At 46.8% G+C, this 21,579-nt stretch overlaps 1 long non-coding RNA gene across 2 annotated transcripts; it reads right to left on the reverse strand.

The window, feature by feature from the left end:
• Window positions 1-15: 15 nt before the first annotated feature.
• Window positions 16-18,043, reverse strand: LOC139037775 (uncharacterized). 2 transcript variants are annotated; one of them, XR_011490674.1, is made up of 4 exons: window positions 16,614-18,043; window positions 9,128-13,483; window positions 2,461-7,613; window positions 16-481 (listed from the first exon to the last, which is right to left on the reverse strand). It is a non-coding gene; the product is annotated as an uncharacterized lncRNA (long non-coding RNA). The 2 variants fall into 2 exon arrangements; XR_011490673.1 differs by lacking the exons at window positions 9,128-13,483; window positions 16,614-18,043 and having other exon boundaries at window positions 2,461-6,961; window positions 7,219-8,823.
• Window positions 18,044-21,579: the final 3,536 nt, after the last annotated feature.

Here is a 21,579-nt window from a genome sequence, read left to right on the forward strand (position 1 = left end):
CCCTTCTAGGTTGTCTCAGAGCCCTGGGTTTGAGCTCGATGAACCACACAGAAAATTCCCACTGGCTATCTATTTTACATATGGTGATCTGTATGTTTTCATGTTACCCTCTCAATTTGTCCCACCCTCTCCTTCCCCCCCCCCACCTCGGAGAAGGCAGTGGCACCCCACTCCAGTACTCTTGCCTGGAAAATCCCATGGATGGAGGAGCCTGGTGGGCTGCAGTCCATGGGGTCGCTAAGAGTTGGACACGACTGAGCGACTTCCCTTTCGCTTTTCACTTTCATGCATTGGAGAAGGAAATGGCAACCCACTCCAGTGTTCTTGCCTGGAGAATCCCAGGGATGGGGGAGCCTGGTGGGCTGCCGTCTATGGGGTCACACAGAGTCGGACACGACTGAAGTGACTTCGCAGCAGCAGCAGCTCCTTCCCCCACTGTGTCTGCAAGTCCGTTCTCTATGACTGTGTCTCTATCACTGCCCTGCAAACAGATTCATCAGGATCAACTTTCTAGATTCCATATGTATGTATTAACAGACGATATTTTTGTCTTTCTGTAAAGTTCCCCTTTTTGCTTAATCTAGCTTCAGTTGGTTTCGTTACTTGTAAACAAAACTCTAACACAAGAATCCTGGGCTCCTTGGCCACCCTCACCTTTCCACAACAGGACAATCTGGTTAGTTGGTTAAAGAGAGCAATAAAACATCAAAGCCTTCAAACCGACCTCCACAGGTTTGGGGCATCTACTTGAATAATGCTTTTGTTGTAATTATGGAAATAATTTGCTGCCTATCATATCCGTTTGCATTTATTATGTTTGTCATTTAGGGTGTGTCAGTTTCTGTTGGCTTCCAGGCACAGGAGGGCGCTTTCCTTTCATCACCGCCTTCCCAAGTGTCTAGTGGGGGCTCCATAACTATGTCTCAAAAGAATGATAAGCACAGTCTTGGGGCTTCCCTGGTGGCCCAGTGTCTAGGACTTCACACTTCCATCGCAGGGGGCATGGTTCAATCCCTGGTCAGGGAACAAAGATACTGCATGCTACATGGCACAGTCCAAAAAAAAAAAAACAAAGAGCACAGTCTTGTTAGTCGCTAAGTCACGTCTGACTCTTTGCAACCCCATGGACTGCAGCACGCCAGGCTTCTCTGTCCTTCATTAGCTCCCGGAGTTTGCTCAAACTTATGTCCGGGAAAGAGTGAGGGCAGGAAGAAAAGGGGGGTCAGGGTAGAGGATGAGATGGTTAGATAGCATCACTGACTCAATGGACATGAATGTGAGCAAACTCCGGGAGGCAGTGAAGGACAGGGGAGCCTGGTGGGCTGCAGTCCATAGAGTCACAAAGAGTCAGACACGACTGAAGCAATTGAGCATGCATGCACACACACATATATGTATGTATATATATTTTTTAATTAAAAAAAAAAAACACAGGGGGCTTCCCTGGTGGCTCAGTGATAAGGAATCCGCCTGCCAATCAGTTCCTGGCCTGGGAAGATCCTGCATGCCGTGGAGCAACTAAACCCGCGTACCACAACTCCTGAACCTGTGCTCCAGAGCCCGGGAACCGCAGCCACTGAAGCCTGCATGCTCTAGAGCCTGTGCTCTGCAACGAGTCACCACCATGAGAAGCCCACACACCACAGTAGAGAGGGGCCCCCGATCGCCACAACCGGAGAAAAGCCTGTGCAGCAACGAAGACCCAACGCGGCCAAAATATATAAATAAATAAAATTATTATTTGTTTTAAATCTCCATTGATTGATCACTACCAAGGGGTGAATTTTCTTTCATGAAAGTCTGTTCTGCAGTCCTGGCTATCTGAGATATCTGGTCAAGACAGACTTTACTTGTGGGTACCTCCGGCTGGCGAATAATTTGGCACCTCTTCAAACTGACATTCTTTGCATGTTTTTCCAACATTTTCTTAGTGGGGGGCAGAAAGAACAGATTGTCTGCTAAGAAAAACTGTATACCTCTTTCTTCATGTTCAGAAGAAAGGATTTATTATATGCCTGTGGAAGACAAAAGTGCACTGGATAACTAAGGAGATGGTTTTATTTTGGCTTTTACAAGACAGAGAACATAATTAACGAGGAATGTTTGGATGTAAAGGAAGGGGGCCTGGTTTTAGGGAGGCGGGAGGACCAGGAGGCCCCAGATTCTATGCTTGTAGAACCTAGAGAGTGGACAGTGGATGTTATCTAAGTCAAATGGAGGAGACGGGTTCTTTGCATTTATGGTCAGTTGTTTCTCAGAGACCAAGCAAGTGGGGTGGGGCGGAGGTGGAATTTCAGGATACAAAAGGAGGAGCGTACTCCTTAAGAGTTCCTTTTTTACCCAGGGGCTCAGGGCTCAGCTCAAGCCCAGCATCGCCAAGCTGTAAATGACAACATCCGAACTGTCCTCTATGGCATCGTTTTCCCTGTTGCTTGTACCTGGGCAGTCTGCGTCACTCACCTTCCCACAGACCTGGCAAGATCATCTTCTGTGCTCTTTCTTCAGGCTTGTTTGTGGCCAGCCCTGCCCTGGTTGTCAGTATTTCTTGTTCTCCAGTTTTCCTTCGCTGTTTTCTGAATCTGGCAATTGTGCGGCAAAACTATTGAAGACTTTACAATGTAGATAATAAAAAGAATCATTAACTTCCAGTTATCAGCTCTGGACGTTGGACATTATCTTGGGTGACCCTCATCTGATTGGTCTGAGGTTCAGGGCTGAGCCTATGCAGACCTGTTCGGGACTGTTGGATACAACACAGAGCAAAAGCGCTCTGTGGAAATATGTTTGGGATGAACATGTACACACTGCTCTTGTCCCTGAGTCGTGTCTGACTCATCATGACCCCGTGGACTGTAACCCACCAAGCTCCTCTGTCCATGGAGTTTTCCAGCCAATATTGGAGTGAGTTGCCATTTCCTCCTCCAGGGGATCTCACCAACCCAGGGATTGAACCGTCATCTCCTGCGTTGTAGACAGATTCTTTATCACTGAGCCACCAGGGAATCCCAGGTACAGACTGCCGTCTTTAAAATGGGTAACCAACAGAGACCTGCTGCCTAGCCCAGGGAACGCCGCTCAAGGTCATGTGGCAGCCTGGATGGGAGGGGAGCTTGGGGGAGAGTGGACGCATGTATACGCATGGCTGAGTCCTTTTGGTGTCCACCAGAAACCATCACAACATGGTTAATCCGCTGTACTCCAATATAAAGTAAAAAGTAAAAAATTCTGAAAAAACAAAAAGGAAATCCACTGGCACCGCTGAGGGACGGCAACTGGCTGCTTGGATTTTGTTTCATGTTTGTTTGCTTTTTCCCCCCATGAGGACACTTCACATTTTGCCAGTTATGCGAAGAGTTCTGTATGCAAGCTGGCATTGATGGGCACCCTACTTCCCATTTATTCAAACGATTTCTTAAATCATTATTGAGATATAATTCAACAATCATAAAATTCACCCTTTTAAAGTGTATAATTGAATGATTCTTAGTATATTCACAAGTTTGTACAAGCACCACACCATCTAATTCCAGAACATTTTAAAACACCTCAAAAAGAGATGCACCCTTACCGCCATTCCCCATTGTCCCCTCTCCTCAGCTCTTAGCAACCTTTAATTTATTTTCTGTTTCTATAGATTTGCCTATTCTGGACATTTCACATAAATGGAACCATAGAATATGTGGCTTTGGGGTGTGTTTTTAAATTATTTATTTATTTATTGTTGACTGTGCTGGGTCTCGGAGAAGGCAGTGGCACCCACTCCAGTACTCTTGCCTGGAGCATCCCATGGATGGAGGAGCCTGGTGGGCTGCAGTCCATGGAGTCGCAAAGAGTCGGACACGACTGAGTGACTTCACTTTCACTTTTCACTTTCATGCATTGGAGAAGGAAATGGCAACCCACTCCAGTGTTCTTGCCTGGAGAATCCCAGGGATGGGGGAGCCTGGTGGGCTGCCGTCTATGGGGTCGCACAGAGTCGGACATGACTGGAGCACCTTAGCAGCAGCAGGGCTGGGTCTCCATTGCCGCGCACAGGCCTTCCTTAGTTGTGGCCGGCAGGGGCTACTCGAGTTGTGGCGCGCAGGCTTCTCATCTCAGTGGCTCTCCTTGCTGCGGAGTGCAGGCTCTAGAGTGCAGGCTCCAAAGCAAACAGGCTGCAATGGTTGCAGCAGGCAGGCTCTGTAGGTGTGCTGATGGGCTTAGTTGCTCCACGGCATGTGGGATCTTCCTGCACCAGGAGTTGAACACATGCCCCCTGCATTGGCAGGTGGATTCTTTACCACTGGACCATCAGGGAAGACCCAGTCTGTGTTTTTGACTTCTTCCACTTAGTGTAACACTTTATGGTTCAGCCCTGTTGTGGCATGTATCAGCTCTTCGTGTCTTTTTATTGCCAAATGATATTTCACTGTAAGGCTCTTCCACGTTTTATTTATCCATTCATTGGTTAATGGACATCTGGATAGTTTCCCAACTTTTGCTTATTATGAATAACACTGTTATGAACATTTCACTACAAGTGTCAGCATAGATATATGTTTTCATTTCTCTTGGGTGTACACCTAGGAGTAGCATTTCTGAGTCATATGGAAATTCTGTGGTTAGCTTTTTGGGGAACTGCTGAACTGTTTCCAAAAGCAGCTGTACTGTGTTACATTCCCACCAGCAACTTATCAGGGTTCCAACTTCTGCACCTCCTTGCTGACACTTACCACTGATCACCCTCTTCAGCACAGCCCCCCTAGTGGGTGTGACAAGGCATCTCACTGTGGTTTTGATTTGCATTTCCCTCATGACTCATAGGGCTTCCATGGTGGCTCAGTGGTAAAGATTTTGCCTGCAATGGAGGAGACACAGGAGATGCAGGTTTGATCCCTAGGTTGGGAAGATCCCCTGGAGGAGGGCAAGGCAGCCCATCCCAGTATCCTTGCCTGGAGAATTCCATGGACAGAGGAGCCTGGCAGGATGTAGTCCATAGGGTCGAAAAGAGTTGGACACGACTGAAGCGACTGAGCACGCATGCGTGCATGACTCATGACTTGAGCATCTTTCCCTGTGCTTCCTAGCCACCTGTATATCTTCTTTAAGGAAGGAGGTGTCTCATTTCTTAAACGAGCTATTTGTCTTTAGATTACTGTTCTAAGTGGTAAGAGTTCTTTATGTATTTTGGATATTAATCCCTTATTAGATATGAGGTGAAGTGAAGTGTTAGTCTCTCAGTTGTATCTGACTCTTTGCAATCCCACGAACTGTGGCCTACCAGGCTCCTCTGTCCATGGAATTCTCTAGGCAAGAATACTGGAGTGGGTTGCCATGCCCTTCTCCAGGGGATCTTCCCAACCCATACAATTTGCAAATTGTTTCTCTTATGCTGTCTCTTTACTTATTTATTTGGCTGTGCCAGGTCTTAGCTGCAGTACACAGGATCTTTGATCTTTGCAGCACGTGGCATCTAGTTCCCTGATCAAGGATGGAACCTGAGACCCCTGCATCGCGAGAACAGAGGCTTAACTGCTGGGCCACCAGGGAAGCCCCTGTCTTTTCACCTTTTTGATAGTGTTCTTTAATGCACAGTAGTTTTTTAATTTGGATGAATTTCAGTTTATCTATTTTTCGCTTTTATTGCTTGTGTTTCAAATGATATTTTAGTATCACTTGGAGCTTCTTGCCCCAGGCAGCTGGTTGGATTAATCTGCCCCAGGCCAAGGCCTTGAAAACTTTCGAAAACACCATTATGTAATGTGGACTGCTGCAATTACAGTCTTTATCCTCAAAGATGACATTGATGACAGCACCCAAATCCCAGAATCAGAAACCCCAAAGATGCATGGTACGTATGTGCATGTTCAGGGGCTAAGTCATTTCCGACTCTTTTGTGACCCCACAGAGTGCTGCACACCAGGCCCCTCTATCCATGGGATTTCCCACGTAAGAATACTGGAGTAGGTTGCCATGGAAATGTTGCCATGAAAAGATGCTCAAGTAGAAGTGATTTCAGCACACCAGGCTCCTTTGTCCGTGGGATTTCCCGGGTAAGAATGTTGGAGCGGGTTGCCATGGAAATGTCACCATGAAAAGATGCTCAAGTAGAAGTGACTGCAGCACCTCAGGCTTCTCTTTCCATGGGATTTCCCAGGTAAGAATACTGGAGTAGGTTGCCATGGAAATGTTGCCATGAAAAGATGCTCAAGTAGAAGTGCCTGCCGCGCACCAGGCCCCATGTCCGTGGGATTTCCCAGGTAAGAACGCGGAGTGGGTTGCCGTTTCCTCCCCCACAGACACACCATGGGACGAAGTGATGCCACCTCTTCCAGTTTGACATCTCAAAAGACCTTTACTATTTTCAATTCCCTGCTGCAGTATCTCCCCAAGAGAATTTTTTAGAAAGTTCTTCCCGTGAGATACCAGCAAAAAAAAGGGCCTCAGGGGTCAAGAGGGCTTGCCACACCTCTCTAGAAGATTCACAATACATGTTAGGATAATAATGTCTCTGAGAAATTTGGCAATGAATAAACCAGGGCAAACCAATGTTCCTCAAATTATTTGAGCAAGAAACTATTACAAACAAGGAACTTACCATGTTGTGCTTTTTTTTTTAAACGAGTATGCATTTGTTTTACTTCTTAAAATAATGCTTTTAATTTATTGATTGATTTTGGGTGTGCTGGGCCTTAGTTGCCGCTCAAGTTCTTCTCTAGTTGCGGTGAGCAGGAGCTACTCTCTACTTGCAGCGTGCGAGCTCCTCACCGCGGTGGCTTCTCCTGTGGACCAGGGGCTCTAGCGCACGCAGGCTCAGTAGCTGCAGCTCCCAGGCTCGAGGGCGCAGGCTCAGCAGTTGTGCTGCATGGGTTTGGTTGCTCCAGGGCATGTAGAATCTTCCCAGAGCAGGGATCAAATACTTGTCCAGTGCATTAGCAGGCAGATTCTGTACCACCGAGCCACCAGGGAAGCCCTGTTTTATCTTTTTTTAACAAAAAAAAATTTTTTTACCACCCCACATAGCATGTAGGATCTTAGATTCCCTGGCCAGGGATAGAACCCATGCCCTCTGCACTGGAAGTGTGCAGGTAACAGCTGGACTGTGAGGGAAGTCCCTGAGTACATCTGGATGGTCAGGAAAGGATAGGCTATACGGGGGGACCCTAGTCAAGCGACACAATGCAGCAACATCAGAGTGCAATGGGGGTGCCGGGGCCCTCCTCCCTCCTGTAGCCGCACCTCCTGGGACATGTGGTCTCCAAAAGAGCCAAGGCAGAGAGAACGTAGGAGCATGGGTGGGAGATGCCTGTGAGCCAGATCTGAACGTCGCCCACACCTCTTTGTCCAGAATAATTTCATTTCTCAAGATGTGCTGTGGTCTCTCTGTGCACTTAGGAGGAAAGGTGTGGTACTGGCCACACACTGTCTTGGACACTCTGCTTGACAGGCCCTCCTGATCTCAGCATGCTCATCCGTGTTGGTTGGGGGCACCAATCTGAAGAAGCCCCAAGCCACCTTGATCTTCACTCCTGATCCAGCTCCATCCTGCCTCTGAGCCCAGCCCTCTTTGTGGAGCCAGGAAGAGCATTACCTACCCTGTCCTGTACTTCTAGCACCATCAGTCATGTGTATTTCTGGAAAAAAAAAATGAGGAACATTTGGAAGATCACATACCAAGAACATTTTACATTTTTACTTCATCAGAAACCACATCTGATAGGAGCCATGGAGCTAGAATGCTCCAGTGAAAACCAGGTCAGCACAAGGACCTCCCTGGTGGTCCAGTGGTTAGGACTCCGCACTTCTAACGCAGGGGGTGTGGGTTCCATCCCTAGTTAGGGAACGAAGATCCCACATGCTGTGTAGCCCAGCCAAAAAACAACAACAAAAAACCAAAACCAGGTCAGCATCCAGCTCAGAAACAGACCAGATCATGTCCTGAAAACCTGATACATCTGCTGTATAAACATCCACACCTACAGCCATTATGACTTAGAGCCTGGACATACAATAAAAATGAGGAAAGGGAACAGAGGTGATGCTACTGGTAAATATTTGATGTTTTCCCAGAAAGAAAACCAGGTCCTGGTGCGGCATCAGACATCCTGAGCTCTGTGGTCCAAGGACATAAATAGCCTGAAAGACAAGTTAATATTTTACACCAAAAAAATCAATAACTCCTTCCTGAGCCCACACAATGCTATTATGCTTCATTAAAGTGTATTTAAAGCTTTTCCAGCATCAAGTGGTGTTGCAAAGGCAAGTAACAATCACTAGATATGAGGCCATGAAAAAAGAAGCCAGGAATAAGTGATGAACTGACTTAGAAAGATGCTGTGTGTGGGGAGCACCTGAAGTGCTTGGGAGGGCCTCCTGATATCTGTCCATCTACTGATCCGAGGTTGCTTAGCCTGCCCAGCGCCCCACACTGCAGCCAAGACCAGCCTGGGTCCTGCCCGACTGTGGGGGCTGTTGAGGGAGAACCCCAAAGGCAGGGTGGTCCTCAGCACCCAGACGGGAGGCAGAGCTTGCTTTCACGCAGTGTGGTAACCAGTGAAGGGTGGGGTGGGGGGCGCTTCCTAGGTGGCTCAGTCGTAAAGAATCCACCTGCCAGTGCAGGAGACATGGGTTCGATCCCTGGGTCCGGAAGATCCCCTGGAGGAGGGCATGGCAACCCACTCTAGCATTCTTGTCTGGAGAATTTCATGGACAGAGAGGAGCCTGGCGGCTTACAGTCCACGGGGTCACAAAGGTCAGACACGACTGAGCGACTAAACAGCAACCACCAGTGAAGAGCGCCCGCTTGGGAGCCACAACCTGGCTTTCCAGCTGTGGGACCCTGTGCTCGTCACCTCCTTCCCCCAGCCCCATCTCCCCATCTCCCTCCCCCGACCCCCTTGCCCCCCGCCCCCGCAAGGGCCCAGGAAGGCGGGGCCCGCTAAGCCCAGGGCAGGGTGGGGGCTCCGCGTGGTCTCCGCCGTCTGCCGGCCCCTCTCTTTCTCACTGAGGATCCCCACCCCTCTGCCAGTCCCCGCAGCGCAGCGCTCCAGCCCGGGCGTCCGCAGCGGGCCCTGCATCTCGCCGGTCCCCACCTCCGAGCATCCCAGCAGAGGCTTCCTCTTCCGCCTCCAGGGCTCCGCCCACTTACCTGAGAGGAGAAGCATCGCGTTTTCCAGTCACCTGAGCGGCTGGCGGGATGAAGAACAGGCCTGCGTGTGGGTGTGAGCAGAGTTTCTGGCCACAAGCTCACGAAGTACCAAGGGCTGTTGCTCATTACTCAGGTAACAGGGGGTCCCAGAACTAATAAGGAGCTGGTGATGAGTATTGTGTTCAGGGTTATGAGAAAGGAGAGAAAACACGTACCCCACGGCACTGGTTAGCGCCAGAGGACGTCTGTGTACAGCAGAGAGCAGCCCCAGGGCAGAATGTGGACCTTCCACAGCTTCCTTTTTCCTCCTACAAGTATTTCCCAAATAGCCCCTCATTTGTTGCAGATAGTCACAGTTTCCTCGCCCGAGGCTAAGCAGTCTTTTCCAGAGTGTCTGCTCAGCGACCTGGTATTTTCCTATCACTGCATAGATAAACCAGGAGGATACTTTTGAGGTTCAAAAAGTAATACTGCAAAAAAAAAAGTAATATTGCAACCCAGTCTGGTTCGGCTGCCACCCTACACCCTGAGGCCAAGGTTGCAGAACTGTACCTTGTAAAAACCCCACACCCACTGGAAAGCATCCACAAATAATGTGGATAAAGTTTCCAGGAAAAGAGAAGGCAAAGGTTCCACTCACACCAGAAAACATCAGAAAAATTCGCTGTAACATCTCTCACCCAAAGGTCCACTTCCTAAGGAGACAGTGTCTCTCTTCTGGTCCAGCCTTGCCTCCTCTGCTCCCCCATCGCCCCCTCTTCAGCCTCCCTATCCCTTTCTGCACACTCCTTGCTCCCTGCCACCCCAGCCCCACCCAGGATCTCTCTATACCCTCTGCTCATTTGTATCCAATCCACAACTCTGCTCAGAAAAACACATATACACATATTCCATGTGTAGAGTAGACAGCTAATTGAAAGCTGCTCTATAGCACAGGGACTCAGCTCAGTTCTCCGTGATGACCTGGAGGGATGGAATGGGGAGGGGGAGAGAGACCCAAGAGGCAGGGCTTCTATGTACACGTACAGCTGATCAGAAACTAACACAATACCATAAAGAAAGTATATTCCAATTTTTAAGAAACTAAAATAAATTGTTAAAAAGCAAAAAGCAAAGCTTCTACCTTGGGCTACACCCACAGGAAAGCAGGAAAGGAAAAATTAATCAAGGGGTGACATTTTCTAGTCATAAGGTAAAGGTAAATTCATCTTTAACAGTTTTTTGTTTTTAATAGGCTAAGATCTATTTTTCTCCTTTCTGGTAGCAAAGCAGCAAGACATGAAACTCTCCTGTCTGGTTAGGAAAATGTAATTTATTTACTGTTTCTCTCTAGGTAAATTCCTAGTCTGGAGAAAATATTCTCAGAATGTCTAAAGTGAAATTTAGTTTTTAACTTTGCTTTGAGCTAAGTAGCCTAGTAAAGAAAAACAGAAGCGTTGAATTTTATGGACAATGGGCTCAGCTGGTAAAGAATCTGCCTGCAATGCTGGAGACCTGGGTTGGGAAGATCCCCTGGAGAAGGGAAAGGCTCCCCACTCCAGTATTCTGGCCTAGAGAATTCCATGGACTGTATAGTCCATGGGGTCGCAAAGAGTCAGACACGACTCTGAGCGACTTTCACTCACATTTTCCTAAGGCTCCCATTTAACTTAAAATGCACATAGGGACTTCCCTGGTGGTCCAATGGTTAAAACTCCGTGCTGCTAAGGCAGGGGGCATGGTCAGGAACTAAGATCCACATGACACCTGATCAAAAGATTTAAAAAAAAAACAAAACTATTCAAATGTACAGAATTCAGAACTATAATAATTATAGAGGGTATTTTTGTTTAGCAGCTAAACTATGACAGTTCTCCCTGGATCTTGGTGAGCAAGGCTCTGACTACCTTTGTTTTGGGTCATCTTTCCAAGAATCTGAGTATGATGAACAGCGAGGGGAAAGGGTAGGTGTGACTAAAGCTGCCCTCTCCATCATAAAGGTCAGATAGGCCTGTTGTCTGTTATAAAAGCCCTGGTTCCATGAGCTCAGGGCTCTCCTCCTGCAGTGTCATTACTGAGATGCAGGGCTCACCTGCGGTCTCTGTGTGGCCCTGAGAGCTGGGGCCCCGGGAACGGGCACGGACGCTGCTGCTGCATCCTCCAGCTCTGACCCCGGAGTCCCCTTTCCCACCAGAACCATGAAACAGTGGTGGCTTCCTTGTAAGGCAAAATCTCAGACTCTTCACAGCTTTTGATCGGGTGATGCTCTCCCAGGGGACCTTGAGTAAACACACTTCGGGGATCCCCAGGCTCACTAGCTTGGATATGGTGTGTCTGAGGTCCCCACCCCGCTGCCCCGACCTGGACTCAGGGCCAGGGTCTCTGCCAGACACACAATCAGGGATGGGCCAGCTCCAGGCTGTACTCAGAGCTGCTGTCAGGAAGTTTGATGGACACTAACACTGCTTTCATTTACTGTGTTTTTAAGGCTAGCAGACTGGTCTCTTTAAGGCTAGCATTTGGTACCTTTGTCTGTTAAAAGGAATTCTGTGACTTAAACTTTCTCTACCTGGAGGCAGTCATGCCCATCATTGTCTGCAAATGAGTTAGCGTGGGGAGGACCTTCATCCTTGGAGTGAAGGAAGGAGAACAAGAGAGATGGAGTTGACCCTCTTATGATGGGAAATCTGACACAGAGCTTGCTATCTGGGAAGGAAGGGGATGGTCTGCCTTCCACTGGATGCTCCTGGCATTTTCCACGTGGGAAGATGCGTGCATGCACGTGTGTGTGCTCAGTCACTTCAATTATGTCCGACTCAATAACCCTATAGATGGTGGAGAAGGAAATGGCAATCCACTCCGGTATTCTTGCCTGGAAAATCCCATGGATGGAGGAGCCTGGTGGGCCATAGTCCATGGGGTCACAAAGAGTCAGACACGACTGAACGACTTCACTTTCACCAACGCATCACAGAATTATTGGTTCAAGTGCAACAAGATTATGTGGGAAAATAATGACACGACCTGATGTGTAGTGAGTGTCCTACAGGTGGGATGCTGCCCCCGCAGACCCTTCCCAATGGGACGTGGCAGAACACCCCAAGACGGGGAGGACCCACCGCGGTGGCTCTGCGGTTTCCCAGGCAGAGGGGAGAAGCCGAAGGACCAGATGCACTGCCATGCTGAGCAGAGGCAGGGGCACAGGCGGTGGCTCCGTGAGTGGGTCCCCAGGGGCCCCCGGTTCTGTGGGAGGCAGGCCAGGCCCTACAGCTTCCTGGGGCAATTGGTTAAAAACATTTTCCTAGTATTAAAATGGTTTCCATAACAACAACAACAACAAAAACAACCCTATAGATGGAAGCCCACCAGGCTCCTCCAAGGGATTCTCCAGGCAAGAATACTGGAGTGGGTTGCCACACCCTCCTCCAGGGGCTCTTCCAACCCAGGGATCAAACATGAATCTCTTACACTTCCTGCAATGGCAGGTGGGTTCTTTACCACTAGTGCCTCCGAAGATGATAACTAGGCAAATGCTAGGGAGAGATAAGACTTTAAAAATTGCTTTAAAATTAAAATAATAGACATACCATTTGTGAAACTGTCAAACGATACAGAAGCTTATTAAACACAGCATCTAAGTTCTGCCCGGCTTCCCATGGTTTGCTGGCTGTTTCATCAGGCCCTTTTCTGTGCCCATGTGAGGATGGGAGAAATGTGTCTGTGAGGGAGGAGATTGATGGCTCCCCAGGAACACCATGGAAGCAGATGGGAACTTCACACATGACCAGTTTGGACGGAGCCTGAGAATATCTCTGAAGAAGATCCCAGAGCTGCATATAGAAAGCAGACTCTAGGGCTTCCCTGGTGGATCAGTGGTAAAGAATCCACCTGCCAATGCAGGAGACATGGGTTCAATCCCTGATCTGGGAAGATCCCACATGCTGCGGAGCAACTAAGCCCCTAAGTCACAACTATTGAGCTTGTGTTCTACAGCCTGCGAGCCACCCACTGCTGATCCCCGTGCCACAACTATTAAAGCCCGTGCACCCCAGAGCCGGTGCTCCACACAGCAGAAGCCACTGCAGTGAGAAGTCCATGCGCTGCAGCAAACAGTAGCCCTGGATTGGCACAACTAGAGAAAAGCCCGCGCAGCAACAAAGTGCAGTCAAAGATAGAATGAAGTCGCTCAGTCGTGTCCGACTCTTTGCGACCCCATGGGCTGTAGCCTACCAGGCTCCTCCGTCCATGGGATTTTCCAGGCAAGAGTACTGGAGTGGGTTGCATTTCCTTTTCCAGGGGATCTTCCCGACTCAGGGGTTGAACCCGGGTCTCCCGCATTGCAGGCAGACACTTTACCCTCTAAGCCACCAGGGAAGCCTAAAAAATTAAATAAATAAATTTAAAAATAGTAAAAGTGAAAGTCGCTCCAGTCATGTCTAACTCTTTGCAACCCCATGGACTGTAGCCCACCAGGCTCCTCTGTCCATGGGATTCCTCCAGGCCAGAATACTGGAGTTGGCAGCCATTCCCTTCTCTAGGGGATCTTCCCAATCCAGGGATTGAACCTAAGTCTCCAACATTGCAGGCAGATTCTTTACCATCTGAACCATAGAACAGACCCTAAAACAGAAGGATTCCATTGATTTGTTCACTTGAAATGGGTGAATTATATGGCATGTGAATTATATCTCAATAAAACTGTTATAAAAAGAGGATTTCAGATCAAGTCAGGTTACTTGTACACTGTTTGTGGTGTTACCAAACCAAACCTGGGGCCACTCATCTGAGTTCAGTAAAGCCAGTTCACTGACATGGGATTGTGGTGAAGGAGAGTCAGCATCTATTGCAATGTTTATTATTTCGTCCAGGCAGCTAGTGCTTAAAAGACATGAACCCCATGGAAGCTTTCATGGGGAGGCTTTTAAAGACAAGGTGGGTGTGGGGGGAGGTTGGTTCATGGGGTGCCTGATCAGCTCGTGGACATTCTTCTGATTGGCTGGTGGTGAGGTAATCAGGAGTCAACATCATCAACATGGTTCCAACCTGTCTGGGGTCTGTGTGCTTATGGGCAGCATACAGTTACCTGCTTCCACCTTCCAGGGGTTTCAGTCTCTGCAAAAAGGCTGAAAGGACGTGGCTCAGAATATTATCTAAAGTCCTTGAGGAGGAACTTAATGGCTAAACTATTATTATTTTGTCGTTTGACTGTTTTCCTTTCTTTCTGCATTTTTTCACTTCTCCCATTAAAGATATTCTTTTATTTTAAAGAATTTTTTTTGATGTGGACCATTTTCAAAGTCTTTATTGAATTTGTTACAATATTGCTTCTGTTTTATGTTTTGGTTTTTTGGAAATGAGGCATGTGCGATTTTAGCTTCCCCACCATAAATCAACCCAGCACCCCCTGCACTGGAAGGTGAAGCCCTAACCACAGGGCCTCCAGGGAAGTCCCTAAATTTATCCTTAAAGTTTCTCTACAGACACGGGCACCTGCAGGATATTTGGAGGCGGCAGTGGGGGTGGCGGGTGTCCCATGGGGTCCTGCTTGGTTACAGTGGGAATGTAAACTGGTGCAGCCACTGTGGAAAACAGTATGGAGGTTTCTCAAAAAAACCAAAAATAGAACCACCATATGATCCAGACACTTCTGGATATTTATCTGAAAAATACAAGAACAGCAGTCTTGTCTTCGAAAAGACATATGCACCGCAGTGTTTGTAGCAGCATTACCTACAATTGCCAAGGTATAGAAGTAGGGTAAGTGTCCATCCATAGATGAATGGAAAAAGGAGATGCGGCACACACATACACACAATGAGAGACTACTCGGCCATTAAGAAAATGAAATCTTGCCATTTGTAGCAACATGGATGGACATTGTGCTTACTGAAATACATCAAACAGAGCAAGATAAATACTGTATGATATCACTTATATGTGGAATCAAAAAAATACAACAAACCAGTGAATATAATGACAAAGAAGCAGACTCACAGATATAGAGAATGAATTAGTGGTTACCAGTGGGGAGAGGGGAGGGGGAAGGCATAAGATAAGAATAGGGATATAAGTGGTACAAACTGTTGCGTATAAAATAATCTACAAGGATATATTATACAACACAGGGAATATAGCCAATAATTTATTATAACTGTAAATGGAATATAAGCTTGATAAATTGTGAATCACTATATTGTATACTTGTAACTTACACAATACTGTACATCAACTATACTTCAAGTCCAAAGATATTTTTTAATCAAGTCAGGTTAGTAAAAAAGAAAAGAGAGATTCTTTTAAATCCTGGATATAGGCTTATTTTTTTTTTTTTTTTGCTGTGTCTATTTTTGCTGTTATTGAGAGATTGTGTATATATGAGCTTACTCATCAATTTAGCCTTTTCACAACACGAGATGCTCCCCAGTGGTTCAGTCAGTAAAAAACCCTCCTGCAAAGCAGGAGATGCAGGTTCAATCCCTGGGTCAGGAACCAGTTTCATTATTCTTGCTTTGGATCCCATGGACAGAGGAGCCTGGTGAGCTACAATCCATGGATTCTCAAGTCAGACATGACTGAGTAACTAAACCATCACCACCACCACAATAGGAGAGGTGGAATAGGGGAAGAAGGAACAACCCCTGGGGATTACAACTGTACTTATTTCTGATTTCTTAGCCTGGGTTAACACTCCAGTGTTCTTGCCTAGAGAATCCCAGGGACGGGGGAGCCTGGTGGGCTGCCATCTATGGGGTCTCACAGAGTCAGACACGACTGAAGCGACTTAGCAGCAGCAGCAGCAGCCTGGGTTAAAGGCATATAGATACTTATTATGGTGATGTTGTATAATTCTTTGTATGCCTAAAGTGTTTTATTTTTTTTTTTAAGGGAAAGTGATTAGAACTAGCTAAAATTCATTCGGGAAAAAAATAATCTCACATACCATAGATGTATGGTATGTATGTATGTATTATTTTTATCATTATTTCACTTCCTTTTATTTTAAAATGAAGCAAAACCAGAAGATCTGCTGTAATTAAGAGTTATGGGATTACTCCCAATATAAACACAGCCCCAATCTGATCAAACAAACATACATCTATGGTGTGCGGCATTATTCTGTTGAGTGAATTTTAGCTCTTGGGTTTCCCAGGTGGCTCAGTGGTGAAGAACCTGCTTGCCAATTCAGGAGATGTGGGTTCCATCCCTGGGTTGGAAAGATCCCCTGGAGAAGGAAATGACAACACACTCCCAGAATTCTTGCCTGGGAAATCGCACAGACAGAGGAGCCTGGTGGGCTGCCGTCCACGGGGTGGCCAAGAGCGGGACATGACTTAGCTGCTGAGCATACACACACAAGGGCATGGGTTTTAGGTCTTAGCTGGTACCATCTGGGCGGTTTCTGGTGGCATCTAGTGGAAATGGCAGGTACTGCTTCAAAAGGGACTGCTCTGCAAGCAACCGACTCAGACTTGAAAATACCCCAGGAAGTTAAAAAAAGTACTCATACCTGGCCACCAGCCCCAGAGATTCTGCCTTGACTGGTCTTGGGTGTGGCATGGGGAGCAGGACTTTTTAAAAGCTCCTCAGGTGATAACAGTGCAAAACCGAGATTGAGAACCACCATCCTAAAATGAAAAAGAGAAACATTTAACGCCAGCGCTATATTGACAAGCCCTTCCTTTCCTCCTTCAGCAAATATTTATTGAGTACATATTATATGCCAGGCACTCTTCTAGGTCCTAGGAAAGTAAAGCAATTAAGACAGTTAAGATCTCTGGTCTTGGACTTCCCTGGTGGTGCAGTGGATAGGAATCTGCCTGCTGAAGCAAGGGACACAGGTTCAATCCCTGTTCTGGGAAGATCCCACACGCCGTGGAGCAACTGAGCGCCTGCCCCACAACTACCGAGCCTGTGTGTCGAAACCAAATACTGGAGGCTGTGTGCCTAGAGCCTGTGCTCTGCAACAAGAGAAGCCACTGCAAGGAGAAACCTGCTCACCAAAACGCAGAGTGAGCAGCCCCCGCTTGCTGCAACAGAGACCCAGTGAAACAAAAAGAAAGAGAGAAAGAAGTACAAATTAAAACATTTAAAAAAAGATTTCTGGTCCTATGGAACTTAGACTGTCTTGAGAGGAGAAAGGCCTGCATGCATGCTAAGTCACTTCAGCGGTATCTGACTCTTTGTGACCCCGTGGACTGTAGCTCACCACGTTCCTCTGTCCATGGGATTTCCCAGACAAGGACACTGGAGTGGGCTGCCATGCCCTCCTCCAGGGGATCTTCCTGACCCAGGGACCAAACCTGCATCTCCTACGGCTCCTGCATTGCAGGCAGATTCTTCACCACTGAGCCACCGGGGAAGCCCCTCTATGTTCATAGGTTTGGTCTTTTTCATCAGAAAGATTTAGAAATGCTTAAAGTTAATTTCAAGTCAGATGTCTTGAAATTATCTAAAGGCTGAAATGAAAGTTTTAATTGAATGAGGTGAACAGTGAAAGCTAATTTTTGGGGGAGGGGGTCGTTTGTTTGTTTTTGGCCACACTCCATGGCACATGGAATCTTAGTTCCCAGACCAGGGATCAAACCCACATCCCCTGCAATGGAAGCACAGATTCTTAACCACTGGACAACTTCTTAACCAGAAGTCCTACTAAAGATAGCTTTATGCCTAAAAATCCACAATCCATAAAAGATTAACTTAAAAAAAACAAAACCCACACAACTCTTTCTTCTCTTTCTCAAGAGAGGTATTTGAGGCAAGGGGAGCCCAGAAGAATGGCTCCCTTGCTGTGGGTCTTCTGTTCCCGGCTGTGCTGGGCTGGGCTGGGCTTCGTCACTCAGCTGTGTCCAACTCTCATGGACCATAGCCCACCAGGCTCCTCTATCCATGGGGATTCTCCAGGCAAGAATACTGGAGCGGGTTGCCATGCCCTCCTCCAGGGGATCTTCCCGACTCAGGGCTCAAACCCAGGTCTCCCACATTGCAGATGGATTCTTTACTGTCTGAGCCCCCAGGGAAGCCCCTGTTGCCCAGAAGAGGAACCGAGGCCCAGAGAGCCCCACTCGAGGCCAGTGTTACAAAGCAGGGGATGCTCAGCGCCTCCTCACCAGCCTGAAGGCTCTGCAAGAGCAGCGACTAGGTCTCCTCCATGTTGTCCGCCCACCACTCCGGCTCATGCTCGGGGCTCACAAATTGTGCTAGGGAGGGGTTTACTGAGCTGCATCCCGGTGGCACTAGTGGTAAAGAACCCACATGCCAATGCCGAAAACAGAAGAGACGCAAGTTCCATCCCTGGGCCGGGAAGATCCCCAGGAGGAGGAAATGGTAACCCACTCCAGTATTTTTGCCTGGAGAATTCCATGGACAGAAGAGCCTGGCGGGTTACAGTCCACAGGGTTGCAAAGAGTCGGACACGACTGAAGCGACTTAGCAGGCATGCACGGGCAGACCAGGTGAGCCTGCTTCTGTAGCTCTGCCAACCTCCCTGGCTTACACCTATTCCAGCTGAGTTGGTCACGTCATTTGAAAGCCCTGAATTGACAAGATATCCCAAATGACTGGTGACTATGTGCAGCATATAGAAGGGCTTTGGGGAGATTCAGAGATGGAAAGAGCTTTATGACACCAGCACACTCACAGGGGGTGACCGTTCATCTGATGGGCAGGAAATCAAAGGTTTCCACTGAGGCTTCCTTCCTCTTGTTTGCCTTTCCTGGTTTTTCTGGAAGAGCTGCGCAGGAGGGATAAGAAATAAACCAACTGCAAGCTCTCTTCGATGGCACCACAGGGGCATCTGCACTGCTCTGCCTTCAGTTTCACAGTGATCCACGTGGAACATGGATGGAAGCTGCTGGAACCTCAAAAAGAGGGAGCAGGTGACAGACCAGGAAGGAACACCTACCATCCCTTTCAGCTGGGGAGCGGAGGAGGCTTCAGAAAGGCCTTATGGGCAGAGGTCTGAGTAAACGCCAGCAGATCCCAATCACACACCCACAGTGGGTGTTTCCTGCCTTTCAATACAATCTTTTCCATCCTAAAAGGAATACATTTTATTCGGAAGTCACATCAATTTAAGAAGAAACAAAGGACCTAGAGATATTAAGTGAAGTAAGCCAGACAAAGACAACTATGGTATCACTCATTTGTGGCATCTAATAAAAACAATGTAAATAAACTTATTTCCAAGATAGAAGTAGGTTCACAGAAATAGGAGACAAATTTATGGTAATCAAAGGGAAGAGGGTGGGGGAGGGATAGTTTGTGATGAACATATAGATTCCTATATATACAATAGATAAATAACAAGGACCCACTGTATAGCACAAAGAGCCACGAGGCTCCTCTGTCCATATAATTTTCCAGGCAAGAATACTGGAATGGGTTACCATTTCCTTCTCCAGGGGATCTTCCCCACCCAGGGGTTGAGCCCATGTCTCCTGCATTTCAGGCAGATTCTTTATCACTGAGCCACCAGGGAAGCCAAATATATTCAATATCTTATAATTTATCATGGAAAAGAATCTGAAAAAGAATATATAACAATCATTTTACTGTACAGCTGAAACTAACACTGTAAACTATACTTCAATAAAAAGCTTTTTTTTTAAAGGAAAATATTTAAGAACAACCACTGTTTGCAGTTTTAAGCGTACATGCATGCACACACACACACACAGAGAAACACATTTATTTTGCTTTCTGCATTTAGCATTATGCCATAGGAATGTTGCTATATTAAAAAAAAAAAACTTTTTATTTTGAAATAACTGCAGGGACTTCCTTGGTGGTCCAGTAGTTAAGACCTAGCCTTCCAATGCAGGGAGTAAGGGTTCGATCCCTGGTTGGGGCGCTAAGATCCCATATGCCTTGCAGCCAAAAAAATCAAAATATAAGAGAGAAGCAATACTGTAACAAATTCAATAGTTTATTTTTTTTAAGCAAGTATTTTTTTTTTAAACAGAAGAAATAACTGCAGATTCACAGGAAATTGCAAAAACATGTAGGGAGAGTGCTACTTACTCTTCACCCAATTTCCCTCAATACGGTTGCATTTTGCATAATTCTAGTACACAATTGAGACCGGGAAACAAGCAATGTTACAATATATGTGTTCAGTTCTATGCAATTTAATCACATGTACACATCTGTGTAGCCAACATCACAACTAAGGTACGGAACTCTCCCATCACCACAGAGCTCCCCATGTTACCCTTTCAGAGCCAGACCTACCTCTCTGCCACCCCCCCCCCCCGCCGCCGACCCCCCCCCCCAATCTCTGGAAACCATTAATCTATTTTTAATCTCCAAAATGTGGTCTTTTCAAAAATGTTTTATAGGGTCTTCCCTCATGCTCCAGTGTGGGCTCCCAATGCAGGGGGCCCAGGTTCCATCCTCGGTCAGGGCACTAGAGTTGGCTACAACTGAGTGACTAACATTCATACTTTCTGGGGAAGGATGAAGTTTTAGTTAGGTTGGTGGTGTGACCTAGGAGAAGTGACTCCATCTGGAGCCTCTGGGTTTCTTTTTAACATCAACCTAATTTTGAAAATGCTCCTACAGAAAAAAAAAATTAGTTTATTGGGGCTTGGGGGGCACATAATGTTCAAATGTTTTGAAACAACTTTTAAAAAAAAAACAGTAAAACTGGACGCCCAGTGGTTCAGTGGCTAAGACTATGTGCTCCCAATGCAAGTGACTTGGGTTTGTTTCCTGGTCAGGAAACTAGATCTCACATGCCACTACTAAAGATCCAGCATGCCACAACTGGCCAGACCTGGAACAGCCTAAAAAAATACAAAAACATAAAAAAAAAAAAAAAACCAACTCTGCAGTACGAAAATAAAAAGACCAAACCCCAATAACAAACAGACCTCCCAAACACAATAAAGTTTATTTACTGTAGTAAGTAAGAATACCTTCAAGATAATTTTTTTTTTTAGCTTTTTTTTTTTAATTTTTATTAGTTGGAGGCTAATTACTTTACATCATTACAGTAGTTTTTGTTATACATTGAAATGAATTAGCCATGGATTTACATGTATTCCCCATCCCAGTCCCCCCTCCCACCTCCCTCTCCACCCGATCCCTCTGGGTCTTCCCAGTGCACTAGGCCCGAGCACTTGTCTCATGTACCCAACCTGGGCTGGTGATCTGTTTCACCCTAGATAATATACATGTTTCAATGCTGTTCTCTTGAAACATCCCACCCTCTCCTTCTCCCAGAGTCCACAAGTCTGTTCTATACATCTGAGTCTCTTTTTCTGTTTTGCATATAGGGTTATCATTACCATTTTTCTAAAGTCCATATATATGTGTTAGTATACTGTAATGGTCTTTATCTTTCTGGCTTACTTCGCTCTGTATAATGGGCTCCAGTTTCATCCATCTCATTAGAACTGATTCAAATGAATTCTTTTTAATGGCTGAGTAATATTCCATGGTGTATATGTACCACAGCTTCCTCATCCATTCAT

This window comes from Odocoileus virginianus, chromosome 2 (genome assembly GCF_023699985.2).
Source record: "Odocoileus virginianus isolate 20LAN1187 ecotype Illinois chromosome 2, Ovbor_1.2, whole genome shotgun sequence".
In the NCBI taxonomy this organism is placed as follows: domain Eukaryota; kingdom Metazoa; phylum Chordata; class Mammalia; order Artiodactyla; family Cervidae; genus Odocoileus; species Odocoileus virginianus.